Raw genomic sequence first — 20,962 nt, forward strand, 5'->3', positions numbered from 1 at the left:
CACATTCATACACACAAAGAGCACACATGCACTACACCCATGGCATTAAGATCATTATTATTAGATGATATGAACACACTGGAACAATTTCTCCTGGAATGTCTCGCCTCATTCTTCCAAGCCCAGGGGCTCGGCTCCTTCCTGGGTGTGGATGGGAGTGAAGTTCCATGGATATTATTTTTTCCATAAACGGCCCCCATCAATGAGGCATCAATATGGTCTCCTTACTTGAAGGAACGTTTCAGTAATCCTGACTGGTCACTATGGCAACCCCAGCAGCTTCAGCTTCCCATGGTCTCAATGAAGAGACAGTGAGATGAGAGTGAGCCAGATAGAGGTTAAGCCTATTTATTGTATAATGCTCTGCCTTTGATATCACCTAGATCCACATGCTAAGTACCTGGAAGGAAACAAAATCCTGTGTAAATTAGAATGATACCATCCAATCCTCTCCTCATTCCCTGACTAGCTGGAGACGATAAGACTATTGTCTGAAGGCTTGGGGTCTCCGCAGCTGCCTGACCTCTCTTCGTCTTCCCAGCTAATAGAGTTTCCTCAACTCCCTAACTTTGCTGGGATTTGAAAAGTGAAAGTCCTAGCGACTCGCATGGACACTGACGTTTATCATGCTGGGACTTCGGGACTGAGTCTTGGCTCATGTCTTGTACAGGGTTGAGTGCATCTTTGGAGCTTTAAACAGGCAAATAAATAATCACCTATCTCTGCCGCTAATCCCTCCTGCCTGGGATTGGCAAGACACGTGGCCAGCTGGGGCTTCGCTTTTTCTGCTAAACCCCATTTGTTTCATTATTACTGTATCCTCCCTGCCCATCCTCTGTCTCATCTACCCACTGCATTTCCCCCACTCCTTGGGCTTCATTCTTACTTCCGCCGGGCCTGAGTCTGCTGCCCTGAGCCTTGGTCCGTAGTTCACACCAGAGCAATGCTACCCAATTGGAAGGCAGTATTTTGAATGCACTTTTCACTCACATTGCACTAGTGGAAATGGCTGCACAAGGTGCAGGGAAATGTAGAACCTGGCTGTAAGGATCAGGCCTTTGTCTGCAGCTATATTGTACGGCCTAAAGCCTAAGGCCTTCGTCTGCAGCCAGATTAAAAGAGCAGCTGAGCAGCAGCCATTAGCTGAGAAGCAGGAAGACGCAGCCGCACATTCCATGTAAATTAGATTAAAACAAGATCAGGGTAAGATCAGGCTGTTAAGAAGGAGACCCTGTCCTAATAGCACCCACTGTCACCAGATGAAGAAACAGGTCTTAAGATGGTTAAAGAAAACTTAGTTCAATAGCATTCTGTCTAGCAACAAATCACTTATCAATAGTTGTGGTTGTGAAATCCTCATTTCTTATTGTTTTGTCATTATGGTCCCCACTTCCCTATTGTTTGTCTGTATGGTCTCTGTCTGGTTCTTTGATTGTTTCTGTCTGTTCCATAATTAGTTTTGCTAGGTGTAAATTAATTAAGGTGACGGGGTAGGATTGGTTAGAGAATTTTGTTACACTCTGTTAGGATTGGTTAGTAAAATTTTAGTATAATGATTGGTTAAGGTATAGGTTCACCCCAGGACTCAAGTTGCACTATGTAAAGTGGAGTCCAAAAGGAAGTTCTTTGGGAACCAACTCCAAGGCTCAGCCCCAAAGATCAGAGCTGCCAGACCTCAACATTCTGCCAATGACATTATGCAGAAACTAGGGTCCCCCAGATGGACCTGATCCTGACTGGCCATCAAGAAAAGTTCATCTGTCTTATTGGGAGTGGTGAGCAGTGTATGTGTAGCATGTGCAGTCTGTTTTTGGTGGTTGTTAATAAAAAGAGGATAAGGATGTTACTGTGTAAGGCTCTGTAAGGGAGTGGACTCACCCCTGCAGCACCTCCTGCTAGTCTTGGTCGGGAATTAACTCACCAGGCTCTGGAGCGCCCTCTGCAGGCCGGTGACCCACCTTACCGCTGGCCCCGCATCCCTCCCAGACCTAGTGCCTCTTGTCTCCTGGATGGCTGCCCCCAGGCAGTACACCCAGTGTCTCTCAGGGTTCCCCCCAAGGGTAACCTCCACCCACTATCCCCACCTTGCCTCAGTGTAAGGCTACCTCCAGTCATCAACTAGCCCCTTGTGTCGGGGGGCAGACTGCAGTGTAAAAGCCACTCATCACTGGCAAGGAGGGGTTTGGACCTGCTGCCTCGACCTACCAGTGGGCTGCCCCCTATGCAAACTCGGTACCTGCCTGGCTTTCTACGAGGCCGCAGCCTGGGATTTTCCCAGCCAGAGCTCCCCAGCTCCGTTGGCCTTTCCCCAGCCCTGCTCCAACCTAGGTACTCTCTGCTCCCTGCAGCCAGGTCCCTCCCTCTCCAAAGGCTAGAGAGAGAGTATGTCAGCTCCTGGCTCACTGCCTACTTATGAGGCCAGCTGAGCCCTAATTGGGGCATGGCCCCAGCTGAGCCTACTTCCCGACTCAGCCTAGGCTGCTTGCCCCAGCCCCAGCCCTCTCCTGGGCTATTCTAAGCCCCTCAGAGCAGGAGTGGGTGTCTAACCCGCTATAGGCTCTTTCACTGGTAAAAGGTCCTGCAAACCCGCAGGGTTACACCTGAGCCCTAGGAACAGGGAACGGGTGGGTGCCGTAGAGTGTAAGGTTATGCCTGGGCCCTAGGAATGGGGTGAGGGTGGGTACCTAAATTAAGAGGGTTTCACCTTGAGCCCAAGGAACTGGGTAAAGGTGCGTGCCCCTAGAGTGTGTGCGTAACAGAATTTTGTGTGGGTAACCTGTCCTCTGCACTGCGTTGTCGGTACAGGGACGGTCTTCTTCGCTACTTGCCTGAACACGGCTAGCACACTGTGGTCCTCGTCTTTGGCTGGAGTTCTTAAGGATAATCAATATATTAAGTGGGGAGGAAGGTCTGACCCCAAAGCGGCAGAGTCTACAGAAGGTGGGCGAGAAGGAAGGTTACATTAAGGGGCAAGATGAAGCATGCAGACCATTCCTCTTACCTGAGGGCTGATACAGAGCAGGCTGTTTCTGTCTAGGTAACCTGACAGCCCCCAGGGGAAACTACCTACTCAGGTGCTTTGACATCCAGCGCTCAGCTGGGTCCCTTCTGAAAAAAGCAACTCTCCAGCTGTTCTGTGCATGCAAATGGATTCCTTTCTTCTGTTAGTAAATAAGGCAACAAACTTTCATTTTCCAAAGAAGAGAGCGAGCATTAGAGACCTGGAGTCACCAGAAGTTTATTTGAGTTGAAAGAGAAGAGAGAAGCATGTGGCATTTATTTAGAAAACAAACAAACCCACCTTCCCCAGAGAAGAACTGGGAAGATAAGCTGGGGGTGTTTGGATTGAAAAAGCTCAGAAGGAAAAGAGGAATCCAAGGGGGAATTTGAATACAAGAAGAGAAAGAAAATTCTTCATATTTAAATCTGAAAAGGACACTGAGGGATTCAGCAGCCAGAGAGAAAGAGACGCTTTGCGAAGTCCCTCAAAAGAGAAGAAAGGCTATGCAGCCACTGCCTTGTGATAAATTATACATCATGCAGGATGGTCTCTTTGCACAGGGCTTGGATGGCAGGTACTAGTGAATTCACACCAGCTCTGGAATTTTTTGTCAAAAACAAGTTAGTCTTGCATGTGTTTTACCAGGAGCCAGTTCTTAAAAGGCACAGCGGGTAACTGGCACTAGCCTAAACTAAAAAGGCGACTCAGAGCCCGAGGGGGAAATCTCTTAAAACACATAATTATGAATGGTGTTAAACTATGGAAGACAAAATGATGTCTCTGTTTAGATGCTGGATTTACAGTAAATACCAAGTTCTCCCTGTGGCTGCTGTTGTATTTATTAACATTATTTGAACACATCAGAGGGCCTGCATTCAAACAGCTTCAAACAACAGCAACAAACCATTGCTAGATGCCTCTGAGACCATCCTGGGGCCTGAACCCTGCCCCACAGACAGACATTAACAGCAGTTCAAAGTGCGCATACTTCAGATGTGATGGCGTATTACCCGCACTGTGCACTCGTATTGCCCCGGTGTCAAAGACAACAAAGTGCAGAGACGCTATGAAATGGTCCTGCAGTCTAGTGGGATTTGGGAGCAATCGGGGCTCTAGAACAATGCTTTGCTCTGTCCTCACCCTGCAAACACCTCACTCTTCCATTGCTTTGTCCCCTGACAGACGTCTAGCCCAATGGCTTTTCTTCCATTGCACCAGAGGGCAGAGGAAACCATGTTACCGGATGGATGGTCCCCCTGCAGAGGAGTGAGTGGCTTAGAGAATGCACAGCGAGCTTGGCAATAAACCCAGCTGCAATGGGAGACATCCAGTTTCATGGATAATCATGTTCATTCAGTGGGCACTAGACCATTACGTGAACTTATTGTGCACTGACTAGCTAAGCCAAAGAGACATAACAATGGCTATTTATAGACTAGCTGGTGGTTCCTTGGGCCAGGATCAGGGACCTACTGTAAGAGCCAAGGACAGCCATTGGTCTGGATCCTTACCCAAGCCCCCTGACTTCCCCTCTACACATGCCAGCTGCCAAGTGGAGTCTGCCTTGCCTGTTGTGGCTTGTTTTTTTTATAGCAGTGGTTGGAGGTCACATGACCTCCATTCATCCAGTGGGCCAGGCCATCTGACATTGCAAAAGTGTGAACCCTGCTTTATAAATGTGCTGCACTCATAGCCACCACATCACCCACAAACATCCCAAATACAAGTATCAGTCAAAAGGACGAGGAAGAAATGCAGCGCAAACTCTGAACCCCTTCCTGCCCCAGACCTAATGAAGAGGAAGAAGGAACCACCACCAACAAACCCCATCCCTGGCTGAAATGGGAGAACCCAAAACTCCTTTAGCCTGTCTGAGCTACCCATTCTACAACCATGAACACAGTGGGCAGTGGAGAAGAATTTGGCTTACAAGCCAAGAATGAGATATAATTCCTCTAAGCAACTGAACAGAGGAACATGTAAACTGCAGTGCATTTAAACAACCAACCCATAGTAGTGAGACCTATTCAACTGTGCAACAGTCCCCAAAGTAATGTAAAACTGGCCTGGACAGAGCACTGGAGTATAGACTGTAGGAAATGTCTCACGCTGGCTATAGGGATGGGGCAAATGCACTATCCCATCCTGAGGTCTTGCACTCTTTGATATATGGTATGTTTGCCATCTTTCAGTTTCATTGAATGTCCCTTGCTTTTCTGTAGGAGACAGCTGAGCAGCTCCTTTCTGCCTCTCTCACACACAGCCTCTGACTTTCCTCAGAATTTCCTCTCCTCTTGCATTGTCCCAGCCCCACAAGGCAACTCCTCTGTTTGTTTTCCTAAAAAGAAAGCATCATTTGATTTCCCCTCCTGAGAGACTGATCTATCAGCTTCCTTTGCTTTCTGACCTCTCTTGATGGCATTCAGCAATGTGAAGATGCCCGGTGCTTGAAACCTTTTAGCAAAACCCTCTGCCCTCAGAAGGGAGGGCAGGCTGCCAAGACTCCCATATGAAGATCTGATCTCTCGCACTCCTGAGCCGCATGAGGGAAATGAGCAGTTCTCTCCAATGGGGGCTGCTAGTCATCTTCCTTCCCAGGACAGACAGAGAGAGCTGCATCTCATGCCTCGTCTGGGACCCTAGTTGGTAAGACCTGTTATTCCTTAGGGTGCTATCTCTCTTGCACGCTCTGTCAGGGCATTGGCTTGTTAATCTTGTCACATTATCCCGATGTAATAATCGTTTCTTCCCCCCAGTTTCATTGTGTTGCCAGAGATGACAAAATACATATTCTAATAAGCGCGTTGCTCTGAGGGCCCGGGCCATGTGTCAGCATCAGTTTGCAATCTCACTGGCAGAGGGATCTCAAGATAATAGGAACCTCTTCATCGACAATGGAGCTGGATTGGAGCAATTGAATGTCTGAGGAAGATTACAAGCAGTTATGGATATTGCTTGTCATGCTGCCATCAGCAGACGCCTTTTTCAATTGACTAGTCGCATGTATTTCCGGAATAGGTAATGCCAGATAGATTTACTGTAGCAAAATTAGGCTGTGATGGTCCTCGGCAATGATTTGCAGATGTCATTTGTCAATGGAGCCTACAAAGCTTTAACCCTTCCTTCATTGTCTGTTTAATGGTCATCACTGAAGAATCACCCTTGGGATAATTAAGCAACTCTTACCAAGCAAGTCAGTTTTTGCCCTGTGAAACCACAACAGGCCAGGGAAACTGTTCTGGAAAAGCTCTGTAGGATGCAATAGGGATGAGACCAACAGAGTCACAGAGAAATGCAATTTGGCAGCGCTTCAGGTAACATTAAGCAGCACAGCTCCACTGACTTTGTTGGAGATGCACGGATTAATACCCGCTGAGGAGCTGGCCCATAGAATTTAACAGAGGTTCCGTGCATCCCCTGCTCCCACTGCTTGCCATGGGATCAGTGTTAGGTCCAGTTGCCTGCAATGAGAGTTCAGGTAGCATAGCACCTTGCTGTACCAGGGGCTTATTTGGACTGAAGTGTAAACATCTCTAAGCAGGTCCTGGGGCAAAGAGCACTGGATATGTGGCATGTAGGGCACAGCAAATGACATGAAGATGGAGGGTTTAGGGCATGCCATTACAGTTCTGATTTGCCTCTGGGATGCTGGGTTCCTTATAGGTAAGAGGGCCCTGAATTAGGAATGTGTGTGGTACATCTGATAGGCTTGGACAGATCTCAGAGGCTGCTCCTCAATGGGAAATGATGGCAAGTCAAGGGAATAAGTTCTTCTAATGGATTTACATGCCCTGAAGTTGACTTTGCTGGTCCCAGAGCTATCACCTGCCAAGCAGCCGTGCTGATGACTGGTTCCGCCTACTGCAGGAGGCGAGATCCTGCCATATCATCTGTGAAATTGTTACTGTCATCCCCTTCCCATCTCCCAGCACAGCCACTTGGCCATCACTGTTCACACCAACATGGAACGGGGTGTGGTGATGGGACAGCTGCATAGCGTCCCCTGTTCCTAAGGTGTGAATCTCTCAGCAGCCCTCCTCTTATGCCTCTCTCTCATTTCTCTCTTACATGCAGGGGTGGGTAGAAATTCCATCCACACTGAGCCTTTTGGCTCAAACTTTATACCCCATCTTAGACAGAACCAGGCCTGGACTGGAAGTCACCTGCCACATCCTCTAGAGGCAAGTGAAAACTCACCCTCTGCTATGCACAGGCCTTAGGAGAAAACCCCACCCCAATGCAAAATGTCCTCATCAAATCACAGCAGGATGAGAGGGAAGCAGACAGGTGCAGACCTCTATCCTTCCAACCTCAGCAATTCCAGGGTTATTCCAGCGCGGTCCATGGCCGTCGGCCACCAGAACAGGGCTCACTCACACCTGCTACCTGGAACTGCGGGGGATGCCACCGCTAGGGTCAAGGGCACAGGCAGAGGCAACAGCTGCACAAACGTCCTCTTGTCCCTTATGAGGGTTTTGATTTTTGCTTTCTCTTCCTGGAGTCTGTTTTAGATATAGATACAGATACATTAGCCAGCTAAATACTGACATGCCAGAGGGGCCCTCCACCAAGAGCCGCACCACACTTAAGCATGATAGATGGCAACAGCAGCAGTCATGTGGTCAGGAGGCAAAACCAGAACACCCCGAGGAACCAGAGATTTGTGATCAGATCTTATGTGGGCAACAATCCCATTCATCACTCAGGAACAAGGGAGAGGGAGGGGTAAGGTAGCCTAGGCCCCAAGGGCAGCACTTTTCAGGCAGCTTGTTTAACACTTTTGAGGGCTGAGGCAGGGTGTTTTTCATCCCTCGGACTGAAGCCCTTTGAGCACTGCCCTGGCTGTGAGGAGCCTGTGGGCCTTTTCCTGCTGTTGGAGCTGAGTGTTGCCTAGCCTGAGAGGTCTCTCCATCCACCCCATTCATTTCCCTCTCTCTTTCCTTCTCGCACTCGCTGTCAAATCCAGCCACCTCGAAAAAGCACCTTGCCCTTTCTAAAAGGCATGGTCAGCTCATGTCCTGGCAGCCTCTTTAGCAGAAGCTCTCACTTGCTGCCCACTGATCACAGCAGAGCTGCCAATGCCCAAATCCTCACGTGAGTCAGGAGATGCCCTGTTATTTGTTCCAGCTGCCGAAGTATCTCCCCCGCTCCAATTTTCCTTCCAGCAACACTCAGAGATTTTAAACACATACTCCCTGCCCCTCCCCCCCGTCAGAAATGTTCTGTTCTCTCACAGCTAAGCCTGGAGTTGTCATAAACAGACCGTAGCCACCTGCCTTGATCAGACTTCGATTTCTCATTTGACAGCATTGTTCATATGAAAGCACAGACCCCGGCTTGAAAATGCTCGGTGTGGGTTGCCTCCTCATGTTGCACAGGGGGTGGGGAGTCAGCAGGGGGGATTGGCGTGTTTGCTCTCCTGCAAGGCAGCACTTGAAAATCTCCGAGCCCGACTTCACTGCTAAAAGAACTGGCAGCATCACTGGCAGAGTTAAGGGTGAAGGGCTTGTTGAGGAGGCTCCATGCTGTGAGCTGCAAAGGTCAGCACTCATCTACCGCCTAGCGTGTGCCGGAACGCTGGCAGCCCATGTGGCTCGCAGCTCAGAGAGGCTCTGCTGAGACATATGGATTATTGACGGCAAGGAACGTCCGCCACGCTGAGGATAAAAGTAGATGCACAATGGTATAAGGGGCCTGGCAGAGAGGGAGGAATCGGAGGGAAGGGAGTGCAGCGTGACAGGCATCTGGACATCGAGCTTTGGCGTCTGCATACGAGAGAGCATGACAGGCACTCCCCCTGGAAGGAAAACTTCACGGTATTCGCAGTATGTGCTGAAGAGGAGGGGGAGGAAGGAAGGAAAAACAGATACAGGGCCAACCATGAAACCTGAACGTGAAACCACTCCTATTAACAAGCCCTCTGTCTTATGTGACTGCTCGAAAGAGCCCCCAAATGTCCAGAGCTGTGTTCTGTTCCACTTTCACTCAGTCACTTGCATTGAGCACCTGAGCTCCGCCACCCCCTTGACAGATTCAAGATCCGCCACCCCCTTGACAGATCGTTTCAGATTGGTCTGGCTGTATGTGCATGGGAAAGAACTAGTGATGGAGGAATGCAGGAGCCCTTCTTGCTGCGAACCTCAGGGTGCAACAAGATGAGAAGAAACTAGGGTCTTCTGTCAGGTCGGATGTGATGAATCCAGTGCACAGAAGCTACAATCACACCCTCTGCAACCTCTGCTACACACAGCTTCACCGAAGAACTCTAGGCAGATGTGCATAGGCCAGATCTTCAAGGGGTGTCAGTGGTATAGCTCAGGATCTGCCCGCAATGCTCAGGGAACTAGGTGCTGCTGTGTGATAAACCTCACAGCCTCCACACAGCCTGAGCACCCATCTACGGGAATCCATCAGGAACAGGGCTGTACGTGATGAGTCCCAGTGCACCTGGTACTGCCATGGGCCCTTGAAAACTGGGAGCGGCAGTGGCCAGGAGCCAGCAGGCGACCTATGGGGAGTCTTCATGCCTCTTAGGTAAAGGCAGCAGATAGGAGATACACAGTGTCTCCCTCCATCCCAGCTGGCCAGAGGAGCTGGGAGAGCCTCGGGAATTAGTAGTTTGAGTTTATTCGCTCTAGTTTGAAAGTACAGCCCGCCCTGGGGAAAGGGGCTTGACTGAGTGGTTGTTGGGAGTTTGTCCACAAGCTTACACCTTCTCTTGCAGGCTGAAGCATGGTGGTGCAGCCTCCTCCAGGGGAAAATGGCCCGTAAACCTGTACAGTCACTGGTTCACCAGTCACACCCTCATCATCCCGCTTTGCTCTTGGGTGCAGGGAGTCCAGATGCAGCTCTGCTGTATGGCATACAGACACCATGGCAGGATCCCCAAAGCTGCCTCTCCAAATGTCCTCCCCCAGCATGGCAGAACCACACAGGCACTGTACCCGGGACAAGGGTGGAGGGAGAACAGAGGTAAGATTTCTGCTTTTCACTGTCTTTCCAGCTCCAGCAACCCTGTATGGGTTTAACGAGGGACAAGACGATCCTGCCTCTTCTAGCAGCTACTCTGAGAGGAAGCATGGTCTAATGAGAGCTGAGTCCTAGTTCTGGTGCTGTGTTTGGCCAGCTGTGAGACCCTGACAAGTCACTCCCCCGCTCCGTGACTCCACTTCCACTTCCACCCTGGGTCTGTCTTCTCAGCTTTGGCTGAAAGCTCTTGGAGGAAGGAGCTGTTTCTTTCTATGTGTTTGTGCAGCGCCCTGCACAACAGGGCCCCACAAGCTCAGCTGGAGCGTCTCTGTTCTACTGTAACACAAAATAATAAAAATAGATAACAACACTATTCCTTGAGCCCACCTGAAAAACTGATTCAGCCACCAAGTGATGCATTCATCAAAATGGGATCATTCAATTCCTGACTAAAAGCAAAAGGCAGATGTGATTTAAAATGTCATCCTCTGGGTGTATGGTCAGGAGCCCTATAAATCATTCACCATTACTCAGCAACTGCCATGTTACTTATCTGCAGACCAGCTGGACAAACAGGGGGCGGGGAGGGATAAACTATTTTGAATAGACATGTTGCTTTCTGTTCCATGCTGTCGTTATCCTGTTTTCAGCAGCCCCCTGTTGCAGCAGCAACTCTCCAAAGGTACAAGAAGGAATGGGTGTTGTCCCAAGGATGGCCGGGCAGACAAACAGACCGAAGTGAGTTTTTAAGAAGGCTGTAGACTGGGGTGGGGAGGTGCTTTGCAGAGGAGTTCAGGGAGGCTAAGCTATGTGGAGGGGGCATTTGGAAGAAGGAACAGAAGTAGAGTGGACCAAAGTAGAGTCATGATTTTTTTAAAATGAAAAACGGCTTTTTGGACAAAACAGAAAAATGTCCTGAACAAACAACATCTGTTTCCATAGACGATGTTCACCTTGGCATTGGACAAAGCCTTCTGACAAAAAAAGAAAACAATGGTGGGTTTATCAAATTTTTTAGCAGTGAGAAAAAACATACCCAGAGCTGCTTTACCCAGACATGACAGAGATCACGCAGGGTCTGAGAAGAGGTGGGATCTACTGATTAGGGCAGGATGCCAAGACTCAAGATTCTGGGGTTCTATTTCCAGCTCTGGTACCGACCCACCATGTGACCTTGGGCAAATCCATCCTCACCCCTCTACCGTGCTCTCTCCATGAGTGAAATGGGGCTATGGATGCTCAGAAAGGTCCCAGGAGGGCTGAATGAAATCCTGCCTGTGAAGCGCTGAGAGATCCTTAGATGGAACACTACCCTTGGTGTTCACCACTAAATAGGCAGGTCCCTCAGGCGCCCATATGACGCACAGTGAGTGCTGTGAAGATTAACATGCCTTGTCTCCTGCATGGGCTGAGCTTCGAGCCAGAGATGTTCCAACCTGCCTGCAAGGGAAGTCTGAATGCTCTGCTTCATCTGCCAGGGCACATCTGGATCATATGCTCTCTCTCCAAACTGACACTGGGTAGCAGACCTGACATAATTTCTTTCCTGGATGTCCTCATGCTGTACACTGGGTCACAGCCACAGAGGTTGGTATCGCAGAGACTGTGCTGGGTGAGGAGCAGAGGAGAAGCAAAATCCCAGCACATCCAGCTTGTCAGCAGCCGAGAGCTGGCCGGGGATTTGACGAGAAAAGGAACAGAAGGGGGTGAGAAGTTCACTGTTCAATATTTGACCCATTCAACCCATGGCCTCCCTGTGAGATGGACAGCATGGGAACAGTTTTAGCCAGCTGTGATAGAGAGGCTCTGTGATGCAGACTCAGGCCTGCAGGAACTGGCCTCAGACAGGCAATTACATCACCGGGACTGGATTCTGATGCCCCGACACATGCTGAACAGCACTTTACTCTGCAAGTGACTCTGCTGAGCTCATTGAGGCCCTTCTAGGTGAAAATGAATCCAGGTATCAGAATCTGGCCCTAACTATTAACTTCAGCGGAACGGCTCCTGGAATATGGCGTTATTGGTGTGGAAAAGGACTTCAGCATTCGAGCTCTTGTATCCTGCAGAAGTACATTATGGAATTTTCAATATCCCTGAAGAAGTTGTCTCCTTAAATAGTTTCCATTGGCCTTACAGAGGTTAGCTATGGCTTAAGAGCGGGTATTGTCACTTAAATTCTCAAGGCAATTCAAATCTTTGGTTTTTCCTGAACCTGAAAGTAGGGAGGTGGAGTAGAAAAAAAGTGTGTACGTACACCTGCACACTGGTTATGAGGTTATCAAGCAGGAAATACCTCTCTGGGGAACAGAAAGGATATTCCCCTCCTCCCCCCCCCCCCGCCCCTTTATACTGAGACTGAGTAAACAGCAGGAATTTGTCCTGAAATAAACAAGACAAGCACTTTTTATAATGTGGGGAATTATATTTACACTTCCCGAGAGCATTAGCACATCCAGGATTGTGTCATGTTTCTCATTAATGAGCTTTTCCATCAAATTCATCTTACAGTAAAAGGAGCCCTGTTCCACGGTCAGTGTTTAATGAACGTCAGGTCTCTGGAGAGAGGCCAGCCACTGCATGAGTCCACTCCAGCAAATCTTCGAGACATTGGGGTGAAAAAGAATCAGAATCAATATGCTGCCCTGGTGTGAACAGAAATGTGTCTGTGTAAGCCTGTACTTTCTGGGGATGTCTGTCCACACGTGCTTAATCACTGAGTGTAATGCTTAGTCATTCTGCATACGTGTCTTCTGTGCCTGCTGCCATGTGTATCTTTATCAGTTTGCCTCTATTTCTATGTGTGTGACTGTCTGAGCCTTTGTACACGAGTATCTCTGTCTGTATTTATGTCAGTCTGAGCATGCTTCCTTTTTGCCCATCTCTCTCTGTACGTCATAAGTCCGTGTGTGCACACATCTCCACCTGGCACATGGCTTCCCGGGACTGGCTCCGCGCTAACTGGGAGAAGATGGACTTTTCCATATTTTTACATTAATGAACAGATGTGTGTCTCTCCAGCAGTCTGACCCTCACGGGCCAAGACAGCTCTCAGCAACTGCTGAAGCTCTTCTCAGCACAAATGCGAGGTGTTTAATAAGGTGTCTAAGTGCTTATAACAGGAACTTCTAAGGTCTGCAGGTTCTTTTCTTTTAAACCATGTGGGACCCGATTCTAGTGGATGAGCATTCTCCCTCCAATCGCAGGCAGCTCAATTCCCGGCTGGCAGATCAGACGGTGGTGGGTTGACCCTCCTCTGATTATTTACAGAGAAATGAGCTCCGCAGCCACTCACTTAGAAGCAGGAGCCAGGCTCCTGTACTGACTTTTTTTGGAACCATCTTTTATTAAGCTTCTCCGGATAGAGATCTACTTTCTCCTCACTCTGCATTCATCGCGGTTACACCTGCCTTGGAAAGGAGCTGCCCAGAGGAGTGAAAGCTTGGGTTCATTTCATTGCTGCTGCCAGCAGTTCCTCTGCTGAAATACCTGAACCCACACACTTCACTGACCCTCTGCACATCCTCCCCCCACCCCCACCCCCGATGCCCCCTGCAACTGAGGTAAGAAATGCACAGTTCTGGAGAGCCCTGAGCCATACAACAGGAAAGGCTTGGTCAAATCAGGGCAGAACCATCATCCCCATTTGCAGAGCAGGTTAAGGTGACTCACGGAGAGGGAGGCTCCTTCCACAGCCTTCCGATGCAGATAGAGCCACAAACAGTTCCCCGATCCACCTCCTGAGTGCAGACTTTCAAGACCAGTCACTGCCTGGGGACGCATCGCTTCCTAAGCCCTTTAACCCTCTATGCATCAACCGACCACTCATGCTTCCACTAGTCTGGGCGGCAAGAAATTCTTTTATCATCCTGCTGTCAGATAACCCTCAGTCACCTGACCCCTGTAGGGCCTACAACTCCCTGCTCCTCTCTTTAAAGGGCCAGACTCACAACAGCGATGGGCTCCAGTGCAGGGCTACCGACCCTGTGACAGATACAAAGGGGTCAGGCAGACTGAACATTACTGGGGCTTTATGGTACAGGGATTGAGGAGCATCAATATTCTGTAGGACCATTTGCCACATGCATGGTGACTGTTAACTAATTAATGACTTGGTTAATTAGTTGCTATTGTAATGGTACGAGGTAAACACAGGGTTATGGCATCTGTCTTAAAAACCCAAATGGTTAACAGGAAATATTCATTTTGTTCCTATTAAGTGTAATTACCCACAAATCTGTGGGAGCCTGTTATTTCCATCTAATTACAGGGCATTTAACAAATAAACCAGCGGGAGGGTGGACTCCACAGGGGGGTAGGAGTAAGTGCTGTGCTGCTTACGTTGATACTGCTGTGAGAGGCTCAGAAGGGGGCAGGTGGTCCCAGATTACATAAGGGCCAGGAGAGTCCTGCACTCAGTCTGCTGGGGCATTCTTAGAGTGAGTGCAGATAAGAGAGGCAGAGAACATTCAGTCATGCAACTTGTATAACGGTACTTGCTTTTCAAGAGCAGGCGTCCCCAGCCTGCCCCTCCCCACACCCAGCTCCTCTCCCATCCCCATAAAAAGGGAGACAGAAAAACAATTTCAATCCTAGTTTTCTATTCGTTAATTGCATTTATTTATATCTATGGAGCTGGCATCGAAAGGCTCCTGTTAGGGATCGGGGTATGCTATAAGCACTGTGCACACTGATTTTTTTAAAAGAGGTAGTCCTTGCCCTCAAAGAGCTTACAACCCCAGCAACAATCGAGCACAGAAGGGGGATGAAATGGACGAACAGGCTGAGATGGAGAAAGGGGTAACAGCAAAATTAATGTATCTTAGCAGCACAAAGAGCACGGGTCATTCTAAATAAAGTCTCAGAAGAGTCGAGGGAAAGCAATTGTAACAGGCTTTGAAAAAATACCTTTTGTGTTGGGCAATCACCCTGGAAGAGTGACCCACTCTGAGATCATCAATTCCAGGCAAAGTGGTTTTACAATAACACTATGAATAAGGTGCCAGATACCATGGTGACGGGTGCAGTATAAGAATCTGAATAGAATAGAGTAGAACAAATTCCTGATGGTCCTCTCGTGTCTATCTTACAAACGGTGAATGCGGAGTTTGATTTGCCTTACACAAAGACCTGGCATAAGGCAGCACAGACCAGTGACTTTCCTGGAATAACACCAGCTCCTTGGAATAACACCAGCTCTGAATCTGACCCATAATTTCCAAGCTGGCAGATATTGGCTGCTTTCTTTGCAGCACACACATGCTTTGCACAACTCAGCAAAACAAAAACCCTTCTTCTGAAGCGCAGGTCCACTGGCAAGTGGTTATCTGCAATTCCTCCCACTCCACCTGCCCATGGGATCACCAGTAGCTGAGCAGAGACACTCAAAATCTATACTCCTTTCACTTGTGACATGGCAAGACCCTAGATCCTAATGATCTCAGACCCAGGACTTTAGATCGGATAGAACACCAAGTCCCAGCGATTGCACGCTTATCCTCCAAACCACCCAGTCAACCCTCACGGGACCTCATTTCATTCATGCCAGCACATGGCTTGGAGCACTCAGCATGCCAATCCACGCCAGCGGAACGGGGCATAAATCAGAGCGAGCACATTCTATCACCTGATTGTTTGATTGTGTCAGGTTTGATCAAGTTGGGCCTGAGCGCTTGACTGTTTACAGGGTTGATTTAGAGAATCCAGCAAGAAGAACAGAGGCAGTTTGCAGCTGTGCGGGAGGAAGCTCAAAGGAGACAGCAGCAATCACATACCAAGATGATGGGCACAGTATTAAACCATAGATGGGTAGATATGGAGATGGATAAATACATAAGAGGATGAATAGAGAGAGAGACCTGTAAGGGGATTGATTGACAGACAGATAGTACTGCACACAGATAATACAATAACCATTTAGAATCTTGACTGTATTTTTTATCAAAGAGCTGTAGTAAAGAAGGGAAGGAGATGAGAGCGTGTGCCTGCGTGAAAGGGCCAGGAGCACTCGATAGACAGTAAAACTGGGATATGCAAGTTGGCTTATCAGTATCACAACTCTCTGCCATGGTCTCTGGTGTGGGAACGACGCCAAAGGTAAACAAACCTGAACACTGCTGAAGGCATGGCTCCCGCACTCTCACGAGCCAAAGTTGAATGTCCTGGAGCTTTATGAAGCTACCACAGTCAACCTTTTGCCAACTAAATCCCTAGATTGAGAAGTTACGCTGTGTACCATGTCCTCAAGGCCAGACAAGGCCTCTAGCAGACCACAGGAGGGGGTGAATCCCAGAGCTGAGAGCACTCCTCCCTCAGGGAAGTCCTAGTTTCCAACCCAGAAGGTCATCCTTGATGACAGCCAAAGCAGCCTACCAGCTGAGCACCCATGACAGGTTGAGGTATGGGTGTGGGCCAGTCATTGAGCATTGGGCCCCAAACCATTTACCATTATTATTATTTATCTTAGGCCAGTGCTTACTGTCCCCAGCTGAGGTCAGGGACCTATTTTGCTAAGTGCTATGAGAGACAGTCCCTGCCCAAATGAGCTTACAATAAAAGCAGACAGAGACAGACAGAGTGGGAGAAAGGATGTGTCATTATGTCCTTTGTACAGGCAGGTGTGAGTGGGACATCATGGGTGCCCAGGCCCACTGTACATGAGTGAATCGCACCCATATTAAGCTGTGAGTTAATCTTTGTTTGAGAGAAATTCCCTTCCTGTTGGAATGTGTCTTAAACTTTTCTCCCTGTCCCTACCCCACCACCCCCTGATCCAGAGCAAACCACACAGGCTCCAAATGAGCATACGCTGCAAAGCCATTTGCTTCCCCTAAGACGCATCTGTGAATATTCATGAAGCTGTGTTTCTGGGATCACACATTCATCTTTGCCTGATTTACAGCCCCCATTTCCCCCTCGAAGAGCTGGGATATTTATTTATCGTCTCTCTCTTGCCTTATCTCCCAGCCGCTGTTCTTCGAATAGGCTCCCCATCCCCGTAATTCTTCAATTGTTATGGAGATCGGTTCTGAAGGAATCAGGCTAGGAATCCTGGCAGGACAGCGGGGAGGTGGGTGAGGGGGTGAGATGCCAGCCCTTCCTTCCTATCCTGTGTAAACAGACTGCGGCCACAGCAGTTCTTCAGCCACCTCTGGCTTGGGGTGACCTGTTGTGGCATTATGTAATGCGTTTTAATGTGACTGAGGGGAAGGAAATCAATATCTCTTTGTTTTGCCCAGTTGTTACTAGTTCTTAATGTCAGGCGTTTCTCGCCAACGTGCTGTGGTCCCAGGTCTCACAGCTGGTTCTGATTAATGGTCTGAACACTGGTACCCAGGATCATCTCTGGGTCACAGCCACTCCAAAACAGTGCATTCAAATGGCAGTGTTGTTATCCATGGGGCAACTGTGTTTTTTATTGTGGGCCTCCTCTCCCCTCAACATGCTATAGCATTTCCGAATTTGGACAAACAGATCAGTACTTGGGTCCCCAAATGCCTGTATGTTAGCAGCATTCCTGGCACCTTCCTTCCTGGGACAGTCTGTAATGCTTGCAAGCTTTTTATTTTAAAAATTGTTACATTTCTCCATGCACAAAGAGCAGCAGATATCTGCAGTGTGAATGAGCTTTCTTTTAAACTGAGAACACCACATGAAGAAGGACTCATAAAATATCCAGAAAAGAGCACTTTGTGTGTGTCTCCATCTATCTGCTATGGATCAAATGCAAAATGGCTGCCTCTCTGCAGACAGCAGAATCCTAAGAGATTTAAAGTCTCAGTACAGGAAAAACAAAGGCATAACAGTTCCTAAACGTGCCGAAAATTTTCACAACGAACACGCAGCCTGTATCACATGTCGCTGTATTTCCATGAGAGCCAGCCTGTGCACACTTCAGGAAAGCCCATGGTAGGTGCAGTTCTCTGTACTGCAGCAGCAGTTCAGTCCAAATTAGCATCAAGGTTATCAGGGGTTACTCTCCTATTGCAGCTAATGAGTTGTTCAGATTTTTCAGTGTTTACCTGGGTTGTTGTTGCTGACTCACAGCTCCGAGGCTGTGGTTTATCACAAATGCTAGCCTGACCTGACTTGACATGCTTCAACCATCCATACATACACAGTACTCATGTCCGTGGGTTGAGTTTCCATGCTCTCTCTCTTTTAGCAATGGGATTCTAGCACCAGAGTCTGTATGAGTTTCACGTCCCTGGTGGCCCTTTGCATTTCTTCCTATGATGCTGTCATGAGAGATGTATGGTGAACGTTTTAAAATGTCAGCGCTTTCTCCATTGCTGCATCCAGGAAAGGAAACTGATGGGAAATTCCCCTTGTCTTTTGCATGGCAATCATGTTCCATTGAGAGAAAATGGGGGTGCAACTTTTCAAAGGACAGTCACAGACGAGCAGCTGATAAACCAAAGCATGTGTCATGGGCTGCCTTTTCTGGACTCTCAAGTGGCACCAAACTGGACCTCTTGCTCAAACCATTTTCCATCACAAATATAAGCTCAGAGAGCCAAACCCGGAACCCATACTCACTCCAGACCCCTGACTGAACCTAACCTGACCCCAGTGGGTAAGAACTGAGGGAGGCAGTCACGAGTTGACACCTCCAATTTGCAGCTCACTCTTACTCATGTTTGTATTGCCCATTGTGGGGCCCATTGAGCTAGGTGCTGTATGTATACATAACTGAAAGATGATCCCTGTCCCAAGGAGCTTACCACCAAGAGCAAACAGGGGGATACAACAGATAGCTGGGGGAGTACAAGGAAACAGACACAAATGTGGTCACTGGAAGGTGCTGTGAGCGTTACTTCTTAGTGCTTATGGACTGCCATCACCATCAAGTGATCTGTAGACATCATGACAGAGGTGAGTTTTAAGGAGATATTTGCTCTCTCTCAAGCAACTAGTTCAATGCACTCCAGTGGTTTCGTGTACTATTTTATTCATCCTATAAGTAAAGACAGATTTAGGAAACTAAGTTTTACAGGTCTCTTATTTGGTGGCATATGGCATCGTTTTCTGCACCCAGCCACATTCCCCATAGGGCTGGATAAGGGTCATGTCCTTATCCAAATTATTGCATGATCATTTTCAGATCCCCTGCTCAGATGCATACCTAGCTCACTGGGCATTTGACTGGCTTTCACATCCAATCACCCTGAGTGATTCCCATCTTTCACTGTGTCCCATGTGCCATGTCCCCGTTGGAACTCTTGCTACACAGCACGTTCTAGAGTCAGCCTTGCAGCATGCACAATCAAAAAATCTTTGATTCACGTAACTGAAAGAAAGGGGACACAGTTCTTGCTACTAATTGTCTCATACTAGATCAAACCCTGCTCTCAGTTAAACCAGTGTCATTTTGGAGTATCCCCGATTCCTCCAGTAATTGCACCAGTTTAATTTAGAGCAGCATCTGTCCCATTTGCTTTATCATGTCACATGGTGATTATTTAAAGAAAAAGGTAACTGAAGCACCATTAGCAAGTGTGTGTTTTAAGGGGGAAATATCAAGAGAATAATTGCTTGATTTAAAGTGATCTATTCCATTAAGTAACTCTTTGCCATCGGCTCTATTTAGACTTTCAAGTGTATTTTTCATTCATTCTTCATAATAAAATAATTGCTGATTTATTAAGGGATGTATCATCTGTTACATGAAATTATACTTAAGAAAGGCAGAAATATTTACTCCCTTTTGTATTTACTATGTTGTAATAAACTAAAGGCCAAACACAGGTGCTGAAGAACCTAAAAGTAAGACTAGATTCTGATGCCTTCATTTACACTGAGTAGTACTTTACTCCCCTAGTCACCCTGTCGATTTAAACGGGGGAAGTAAGGTTTCTCTCAGGGAGAGTAATGCTGGGAGAATCTGTCCCTTAATGACCACCTCTCCTGCCATCTTCATTTCAGGCTGCCAAGATTTTTGTCATGCTCCATCGTAGCCCAATTAAAACGAGGAGAGAATCTCTGCCTCCTTCGTGTCCTAGGTACTCAGCGTTCATTTGTTTTTATTAAGTGCTGGTGAAAGTTGCCAGATTGATTACCTTTCCCTATGGAAATGTCCTATGGAATTTAATAGGCGTGAAATCAATAGTGTTCCATAGTTATTTAATGGGGCTCTACTGAAGTTACTCTATAACCCTACCGAATAGAATAGAGAATGATACCCTTTCTGTAGGTTTCTTTGCTAAGCATCCTATGTCAGAAACAGAATTCTCCATTAACTGAAAGGTGTTTCCACCGGGCAAGCTCAGCTGTGCAAGCGTCTCTTTAGCCACTGTTCCACTGTGCCCGATTCCTGACCTGGAGGGACCAAGCTCCAGGGAAGAGAAGCTTGTCCAGGATCGATCACCAGTTTCATCACTAGCCTCCCTTCTGAGACTGGCATGAATGTTTCGTCTCAGGAATGACCAGATTCCATCACTACTACGTAACAGGTGGTTAATACCTAATTAGATCACTATGGCTAATTCACGAGGGCTCGTTGTGGTGGTGCCTGACGCATCTTTGATGTCAGTAGTGATGATGTACCAAGGAACAGTCTAGAAACAAACAATTCAGTTTGGAATGGAAATGTCAATATATTCAGAGAGCACTGAGACAAGAAATTATCCAATTAGCATGGAAGAACTTCACCCTGCCAAAGAAAGAGGGAGGTGAAAGGAGGAAGGGAAGATGGGGGGTGGGGGCGGGCACAAGAATCAGACATACATGCATGCACACAATGAGACACATGCACAGAACGACATACACCCATCCAGAGAGACACAGAAAATGCGACGTACGTACATACTGCTGCATATGCCAGGCATATGCACTCCGCTCTGCATACATGAAATAAAATACACAACACACGCACACATTCAGAGAGTTAGAAAAGGTAGACAAGACAATACACGTGCCCAGCCTGTGATATGCACACAAAGAGATGTTTGGGCAAATAGGGAGAGAAGCCAGCAGGCACGCAAGCACAAAGAG

The sequence above is a fragment of the Eretmochelys imbricata genome, chromosome 22 (assembly GCF_965152235.1).
Source record: "Eretmochelys imbricata isolate rEreImb1 chromosome 22, rEreImb1.hap1, whole genome shotgun sequence".
In the NCBI taxonomy this organism is placed as follows: Eukaryota; Metazoa; Chordata; order Testudines; family Cheloniidae; genus Eretmochelys; species Eretmochelys imbricata.